The 9,703-nt window shown below is 38.7% G+C and overlaps 1 pseudogene; it reads left to right on the top strand.

The window, feature by feature from the left end:
* The first annotated feature begins 7,613 nt into the window (after positions 1–7,613).
* On the top strand, positions 7,614–9,382 carry LOC123811221 (annotated as a pseudogene).
* The last annotated feature ends 321 nt before the right edge of the window (positions 9,383–9,703 follow it).

Raw genomic sequence — 9,703 nt, forward strand, 5'->3', positions numbered from 1 at the left:
AAATAGAGCTTAGCTTGGGACCAGGAACAGCTGGGGATAATATCTGAAAATGGAGTTGAAAGTGTATAGCCCCTGGTTATAAGAATCCACCTAAAAAAAAACAAAACAAAAGATTTGTTCTGGTACAGTGAGTATATAGGTTAATGGGTTCCAAAAGTGCAGATTGTTTTAAAATTAGCTACTATATACCAGGCACCCAGTAAACACAGGTGAAACAATGCGGAATATGCTAATGTATGAGGAGTTATCCTGCAGTGGAAAGGATAGGCATAATTATAACAGAGTTTTGGAAATGTAAACATAGAAGTCTGCAAAAAGTCTTCAGAGGGTGCCATAGAATTTATATCATGAACCATGCTATATACTTGCCTCTTTATCATCTTATTAATGACAAAATAATGCCTTTAAATAAGAGCAGTTAAAATATCTGATTATATATGCAGGGGCTCAGAACAAGCCACCCTAAGATATGCCTCAGTGGTATACAGATTACTTTGAGCTAAAGGCAATATAGCTTCAGACTTCAAAGAAACTTCTGCCCTTCCCTTTAACTACCTACAAGTGCTGGAATCAGGGGCCGTGAGCATAAGCGCTTGTCAGAGACAACCTCTTTGACCTAGCTATAGAGCAGGGTTACCTGAAGCCAGGTGCATTACATTATCCTTAGCTCAGAATGTCTGTTGTACCTCAATTCCCCTATCTCTGAACCTCTCATGCATATGGGATCCCTGACTCCCATATATATGGGTTTCCCATACATGTGAATATGGGGTTCTTATACCTATATATGCATTAAATTTAGTTAGTTTCTCTTGCTAATCTGTCTCATGCCTACCTAATGATTAGACCAGCCAGAAGAACCTTGAGGGCAGAGGAAAGTTTTTTCCTCACAAACATATGAGTATACACGTGGTGTTTAATTTTAGGTGGCCAATGCAAAAAAGTATAGTTTTTTTTTCCTGACTCTAGCCCTGACTTTCCTTTTCTTAGAGCATTTACTTTAAAAAATTTGTAAGTGTGAATTACTTTCTCCCTTTTGAAATACAAAATTTTTAAAAGCCTCTTGCAAGTTTTACAACCCAGCAATGTCCTTCTCAAGGTTCGGAGACCCATCCTTTTGAAATAAAATCAAGGAAGATAATTTCACTATCTCACAGACCAGGTGGGAGCCTGACTTTTGTGGGCACCTTGCTACAAGTTACATAACTAACTCCTACCATGAAAGCTGGAGAAAATTTACTCCTCTGTTGAATACAACTACTTAGGAAATATAGATGGTATATGGTCCCCTCCCCCGACCCTATCCTAAAAACTCTCACCCCTCCTTTGTCTTAGAGAGGAGGAGTGGCCAAACTTCATCTGTGTTTTCTCCCCCATCCCTGGCAATGGTATTAGAATAAAATCAACTTCTGTTTGCTCATCTTATCTAGGAAGATTTTTCTTTAATAGTGACCAAGACATTTGCCAATGTTTCTTTCAAAATTTCTTATATTTCACCATGTTTAATTTTCCTATCTTTTAGATACTATTCTACATGCTCCTTTTAAAAAAGATTTTATTTATTTATTTTTAGAGAGGGAAAGGGAGGAAAGCATCAGTGTGTGGTTGCCTCTCATGACCCCCTACTGGGGGCCAGGCCCGAAACCCAGGCACGGGCCCTACCTGGGAATTGAACTGGTGACCCCTTGGTTCACAGGCCAGCACTCAATCCACTAAGTCATACCAGCCAGGACTCTCTTCCTTTTTGATAAAGAAAGTATTCTCCTCTACTGTAAGAGATCCATCTTTACATTTGTCACCTGGTTCCTATCCCTTTTCACATTTTTTAAGGACCTTGCTCCTTCACTCATCCATTCCATTTCCTGCAACATTAATACCAATATATATTCTAGAACCTTACAAATAGCCTATATATGTGCTTTAGTATCTTCTGTTTTTAAAATAAAATCCTCTCTTGACTCGCACTATTGTCACTTTTCTCAGATCACAGTACAAACTTCTCAAGAGTTTTCCACACAGTAAATCCATTTGTTGATCTGCTATTCATTCCTCAGCCCACTTATAACTAGCTTTTGTCATTATATGTCCACTAAAACAGCTATTGCAAGGTCATCAAGGATCTCCCTCATGCCAAATCCAGTGGTTGCTTGTTAACAGCTTTTGACATAGTTGTTCAAATTGTCTATTCAAAGATCTACGTTTTTCCATCTTATTCAAATTCTACCTTAGTGATCACATTCATTTTCATGGCTTCAAATACAATACTATTTCATAGCTGTAGTTCAATGCTCTCTTATGAACTCAACATCCATATGTTATCTGATTAAGTAAAGAGTTCTATTCAGATGTCTTACAAATGTATTAAGTATAAGATATCCAGAATCAAACTTTTGTTTCTACCTATAATCCCTTCTTCAAACATTTTCTCCTAAGTCTACTTCATTTAGAGAGTGACAATACCTTTTTCATAGTTTCTCAAGCTAGAAGTTTGAAATTCATTCTCAATTATTTTCATACCATCCTCACCAGATTTGTTCCTCAATCCAATCCTGTTGGATGCCTGTTCATTAATTCCCCAAAAATGTATTTCAAATCTGTCCATTCTCTCTGTCTGTCTCTGTTTATATATATATATATAAACAAACTACATTCTGGTGTGCCATCATTTCTGATGCCACCAGTTTCCCAACTGCCACCCTCTAATTAATTAAACCAATTTTCAAATCATAATCTCACTAATATCTTTAAAACATAAGTTTGATCATTTGTTTTTCTCTGCCTTAAATCTTTAAACTGTTCTCCTTTGTATTTAGAATAAATCATGTACTCCCGTTGAGGCCTACAAAGCACACTCTGCCCCACCCCACCTCCAAAGAGGAGAAATTATTTTTCCAATCTCATTTCTTATTTTCTTTTTTCAATTTCCAAGTGCTCACCATGTGTCAGCTGTACTGTTATTCTTTTAGTTCCTATACTTACCCCCAGGGTCTTTGCACATGTTCTTAGATCATTCTTCCTCATTTCTCTCTTCACCATATCATTAGAAATTCCACATCAGCCTAAGTGGTTGTCTCTATCATTTATATTCAGACTAGTGCTCCCTGTATTTACTATCATAGAAAATTGCTCATTTTCTATGTATTATATATCATGACTTATAATGATTCTCTTATTTGCTTGCTGCCTGTTTTCTTCACAATCTGAATTGCTGTGAGGTTTGGGACAGTATATTCGTCTTGTTAAATAGTGTATCTCCTCCACCTACCATTCTGTCCAACACCCTGGAGAAGATCAAAACATTTATTGGCTGAATGGGTACTCTTGTCAGAAATCCACTTATGGCTTTGTGTGAGTGGATTTTGCATATATGTATGTGACCTAAATTGACTCTCATTAAGATGATACAAACATTAGTTTAGAATGTTCTTGCTAGTCCTTTGCATTTTTAAATCAAAAATCCCTGTAATTTGGCAAGAAATGCCTTTGTCTAAAGTGCCTTCTCTTTTTAGTGCTCTTTAAAAATTATGCCTAATCAAGTTCTGTTAAGAGCATATTTTATAAAATTTCCCTGACTGAATGTGAGTGGACAAGGATTGGGCTGAAGTTGGCTGCTGTTCTATACTGATACGATTGTGACTGTGTACTTGGGAGAACACATGGGATGCACAGTCACAGCCACAGGTCTGCAGTGCTGCTCAGTGGCACTGCTGAGGTCGTAAACGATGAAGCAATCAGAACTGGAGACTCCCCAGGAAGACAAAGGAAACTTCAGTCATCATCACTCAACACACCTCTTGGAAATTGTTTCCCTGGAGGAAGCAGATCCTCAGGAACACAAATTAGTTATCTGAAAGGACTTATAAAACACATGTACAAGTGCATTTATATACATTCAATCTATGGATAACACAAAATTGATGAGTTATTTCTAGAAATCAATTTTATTAAGTATTCAATATTGCAATAGTCTGTGATTGAGATACCAGGTTTATAAGAATTATTTTTATAATATATTCATATGTTTATGAATTGATATATTGATTTTTTAGGATGAGTCATTCTTCCATCCTGCATATGGCTGAAGTGCAGTGGTTTTCTATGATTGTTCACAGAAATAAACAGGTTCTAGGCAACAAGGTACACATTCAATTAAAAATATCAAGTATAATTATTTTAATTTGAAATTTTATGCCTAACTTTTATTGTATGTTCTGGTTGAACATATATGAGATGAAAGTAAGAATGTTATATGTATCTGGTTTTATGCATGCCTCTTATACAAAAGAGGTAAAGGGATTAAGCAAAAAAAAAACCCAAACAAACAAACAAACAAACAAACAAAAAAACCCACAGACACGGACAACAGCTTGGTGATTAGAAGAAGGGGTAGGGGGAAGTAGATGAAGGTATAGGGAGAATAAATGGTGATGGAAGAAGTTTGACCTCTGGTGGTGAACACACAGTACAATATACAGATGAAATATTATATAGCTGTACACATGAAACCTATATAATTTCCTTAATCAGTGTCACCCCAATAAATTCAGTAAAAAAGATGCAAATTAAAACCACAATGAGATACCACTTTTCACTGCTCAGAATGGCCATCATAAACAAATCCATAAACAAAAAAACAACAAATCCTGGTGAGGTTGTAGAGCAAAAGGAGCCTCAGTACACTGTTGGTGGGAATGCAGACTGGTGCAACAACTGAGGAAAACAGTATGATATTTCCTCAAAAAAATAAAAATGCAACTGCCTTTTGACCTGGCAATTCCACTGCTCGACTATACCCTATGAATCCTGAAACACAAATTCAAAAGAACCTATGCATCCCAATGTTCATAGCAGCACAATTTATGGAAGCAACCTAAGTTCCCATCAATAAATGAGTGGATTAAAAAGCTATGGTAAACCTTGGTTGGTGTAGCTCAGTGGATTGACTGTGGGCTTTGAAACAAATGGCCACTAGTTCCGTTCCCAGTCAGGTCACATGCCTGGGTTGCAGGCCAGGTCCCCAGTGGGGGCCACATGAAAGGCAACCACACACTGATGTTTCTCTCCCTCTCTTTCTCCTTCCCTTTCCCTCTCTCTAAAAAAAAATAAATAAACAAAACCTTAAAAAAGTTATGGTATATTTGCACAATGAAATACTACACAGCAGAAAGAAAGAAGGAGCTCCTACCCTTTGTGACAGCATGGATGGATCTGGAGAGCATTATACTAAGTGAAATAAGCCAGGCTGTGAAAGACAAATACCATATGATCTCACCTATAAGTGGAATCTAATCAACAAAAGCAAGCAAAATATAACCAAAGACATTGAAATAAAGAACAAACTGACAGTCACCAGAGGGGAGATGGGAGGAGATAACGGGGGAAAAATAGGAAGGTAGTCAAGGAACATGTATAAGGGATACATGGATGAAACCAAAGGCGGGTAGGATCGATGTTGGGAGATGGGGATGGCTGGGGTGAGGGGGAGTAGTGGGCGTAAAGTGGAGACAACTGTACTTGAACAACAATGAAAAAAGAAAGAAAAAAGTTAAGGTGCTAAAAAAACATACGTTGCCCTCAAATTAGTTTTTCAATACTCAGATTGTCTGAAATGAATTCCATACACTAAGAATAAATGTGTCCTATTTTGCTTTTCTTAAACTTCAGGCATGAAATAGGGAGTCATTTCTCAGTATTTCATAATGATTTGGACATATATAATTTATTATTATGTTTACCTTTTCATTTATTTTACAAGATTCTAAAGCAGCAAGAATATCTTTTACTTGGTTTATATTGCACAAAACAAATGCCAAATAAAATTTTAAATTTTATCATGCATTAATCATATTTTCACAAAAAACATGTTTACTTTTACACTCATTTTATGCAATCATACTTTTCTGATTGTACTGTTTTTATATATAAGAAATTGAATTTGATAAATTCTCTGAGAATGTGAATAAATAACACATAAAAATCATCAAAGTCCAGAAAAATTTTGAAACATAAGCAATGAAATATAAAACAGTGAATGTACAGATAAACTCATATACATATATATAAATGTGTACATATATGTGTGTGTTTGTGCATATATAAAAATATATCTGACTAGTAATTCTTTAAAAAATAAAAAAAATCCTAGAGAAAATATAGTGAAAATGCTATTACTATACTCTGTTGGTAGGATTATAGACTTTTTTTAAAGGAACTTAGTCATAACTTCTTTTTTTTAAGATTTTATTTATTTATTTTTAGAGAGGGAAGGGAGGGAGAAAGAGAGAGAAACATCAATGTGCGGTTGCTGGGGGCCATGGTCTGCAACCCAGGCATGTACCCTGACTGGGAATCGAACCTGCAACACTTTGGTTCTCAGCCCGAGCTCATTCCACTGAACCAGGGCGGATTATAACCTTTGAACTATTTTTGAAAGTTATTGAGAGTTATGTGATAAAAATTAATCAGTAATAAGGACAAAATTATTGTTCAAAGGTATTCATGGTATTTATTACAGTAAATATGACTTATGGGGAAAAAACTTAAATATCCATCAGTAAGACATATGGTGTTCTAAAATGTATTTTATATCACTCATAGTGTTATGTTTTCAAATAACTTTAATGACAGGAAATACTCATGAGTTAAAATTAACTTTAAAATGAAGCATATACAATTATTTGTGAGTGTGATGTGTGTTGTGTATTGTGCAGGGGTGTGTGTGTGTGTGTGTGTGTGTGTGTGTGTGTATTGGTACAAATTGTAAAATATAATTATATGAAAAAGAACATAAAAGGATGATTATTTTTTCAGTTATCGCTTCCCCACTGTAGCGATTTCTAAATAAAGGTAAAGGAAATACAGGGCATGCATTCAAAAGATGAAACAAACAAACAAACCAAAAAACCAAAAACCAAGAGAAGGAATGATAGGTGAAAAAATACTGGAAGATAAAAAAGAGTGGGATGAAATTGAACTTCAGACAACATGACAAACAAATTGCTCAGAAGTACCTTTCTGTAATGGAACCATTAGGTCCCTGATACTATATAATCTTTTTTAACAGATGCTGGGTTTCTTCAAGGAGAACTATTCTTCCCTCATGGGAGGTATGGGGACACCCAACAACAACAACAACAACAATAACAACAACAACAACAACAGAATCAGTGACTTGGAGCTGAGGCTTTGCGCAGTAAGTGTATTTTAAAAGCAATGATTAAAGAGGAAAGAAAACAGAAAAAGAAAAGCGAGGATTCCATGAGGCTGGAAGCTGCTATTAACACTGTGAAGTGGATACTGGGGCAAGGGCAAAGGTAAAGTGGTTAAGCTAAACATTTTACTCCTGTAAGAGATAGGACCTTTGGGGAGCTATACAGTCATCCCAGGTTGGTAGCATGCCCTGGTTCCTACCAGAAGTGAAAACATTTTCAACTTAAGATCATGATGTTTTACAGCCCTCTCAGAACCTTCCTGCTGCCACGCTGGGACCTTGCTGCTCCAGCCTCCAGGGTGCATCCCATTCTACCAGCCTGTGGGTGGCAGCACAGAAAAATAATACATATTTCCTCTCCCTGTACCCACTTTGAGGAGAGCAAAAAAATTTAATTTGCGCTATGAGGGGAGTTGTGCACATCCAGGTTAGCCAAATGTGGCAACCAAATTGCTACCAAGTTCTGGGAGGTAATCAGTGATGAACATGACATCAACAACCACTGGCCCCTTCCACAGGGACAGTGACCTGCAGCCGGATTGCATCTCTGTGTATTACAGTGAAGTCACAAGCAGAAAAAATGTTCCTCACTCTCTTTTAGTGAATCTAGAACCTAGGATCATGGACTCTGTTCATTCAGGTCCTTCTGGCCAGATCTGTAGACCAGACAACTCTGTTTTTGGTCACTCCGGAGCAGGCAACAACTGGGCCAAGGGCTTCTATTACAGAGGGGGCTGAGCTCATTGACTCAGACCTGGATGTGTTAGGGAAGGAGGCTGAGAGCTGTGTCTGCCTGCTGGGTCTCCAGCTGACTCCTTCAATGGGTGGGGGCACAGGCTCTGGAATGGGCACCTTGCTCATTAGCAAGCTCTGGGAAGAGTATCTTTGTTACCATAGTAGGGAATACCAGGCAGTTTTCCCCATTGGCCAAAATGGAACAAGGGGAGGTTCTTAAACTGAGCACACCAAAAGCTATAAAGACGGCCCCAGTGTGCCAAGAGCTAGAAGATGGATGGATAGGTCTCCACCAGGCAAAAAAAAGCTGAAAAGATATATGGATAGGCCCTAGTGGCCAAAGGCTAGAAAGATGAATGAATAGGACCCCAGTGCACCAAAAGCTAGCAAGATAATAAGATAAAAAAAATTCCCTCCTTATCCCTGTAAAAACCAGAGGCTCAAGCAGGAAGCAGTGATGGTCTTTGAGATGTGAGCCCACAGTTCTCTCATGTTGTGGCAAGTGAATAAACCTCTTTCCTTTTACACCAGCACCTGTCTCACGAGTTTGGCTGTCACTGGGGAAGGCAGCCAAACCTACATTTTTGGTTACATCCTGACCACATCACAAATACTTTTAATGTGGTACCCCAAAGTACCTGACACTATGGTTGAGCCCCACAATGCCACCCTCTGTGTCCAGCAGTTGGCAGATAATACTGATGAGACCTACTGGTCTCATAGTGAGGCTCTTTACAAAATCAGCTTCTGCAACCTTTGGCTGACCATGCCAACCTACGGGGATCTGAGCCACTTCATCTCAGCCACCATGAGTGATGTCACCACCTGCCTCAGCTTCCCTGTCCAGCTCAGTGCTGACCTCTGCAAGCTGGAAGTCAACATGGTGCCCTTCCCATGCCTCCACTCCTTCATGCCTGGATTTACCCCTTCTAAGCAGCCATGGAAACCAGCAGTATCAGGCCCTCACTGTACCCTAAATTACCCAGCAGATATTTGATGCCAAGAACACCATGGCTGCCAGTGAACCCTGCCATGGCTGGTACCTCACAGTGGCTGCTGTCTTGCAGATGTCCATGAAGGAGGTAGATGAGCAGATGCTCAACATGTGTAACAAGAATAGCAGCTACTTTGTGCAAAGGATCCATAATAATGTTAAGACAGCTATCTACAACATCCTGCCCTGTAGCCTAAAGATGGCAGTCACCTTCACTGGCAACAGCAATGGCCATCCAGGAGCTGTTCAAGCACATCTCAGAGCACTTCACTGCCATATTCCACCAGAAGGCTTTCTTCCACCAGTACACAGGTGAGGGCATAGGCAAGATGGAGTTTACCAAGGCTGAGAGCAGTGTGAAGAGCAGTACCAGGATTTCACCACAGAAATCTTTCACCACAGGGGAGGAGGATTTTGGTGAAGAGGCCAAAGAGGGGCCGTAAGGCCTCATCATGTCACTCAGGCTTCTCAGTTTCCTCAGCCTTTTCCCTTAACTGCCTCTTTCCTCTCCCTCAGAATTTACATATTCTGCATCTCTTTCTCTCTTAGGGGTGCTCTAGAAAAGTGCCTGGCACATAATAGGCACTTTTAAAAATTTGGTGTTTACTGGATGTCTCCTCTCTCTCTTTGCACTCTGGGTAATCTAAATATGTTTCTGCCATTTGGGGTAACCTTGTATTTCCTCCTGGTACCCATTTTCCCCTCTGTCCAGTTAATATTTCCATCCCTGTTTTCAAGATAATTCTCCAAGAAGCTGGATCTTA

This window comes from Phyllostomus hastatus, unplaced genomic scaffold, assembly GCF_019186645.2.
Source record: "Phyllostomus hastatus isolate PE091 unplaced genomic scaffold, TTU_PhHast_1.1 phas_scaffold_78, whole genome shotgun sequence".
Lineage (NCBI taxonomy): Eukaryota > Metazoa > Chordata > Mammalia > Chiroptera > Phyllostomidae > Phyllostomus > Phyllostomus hastatus.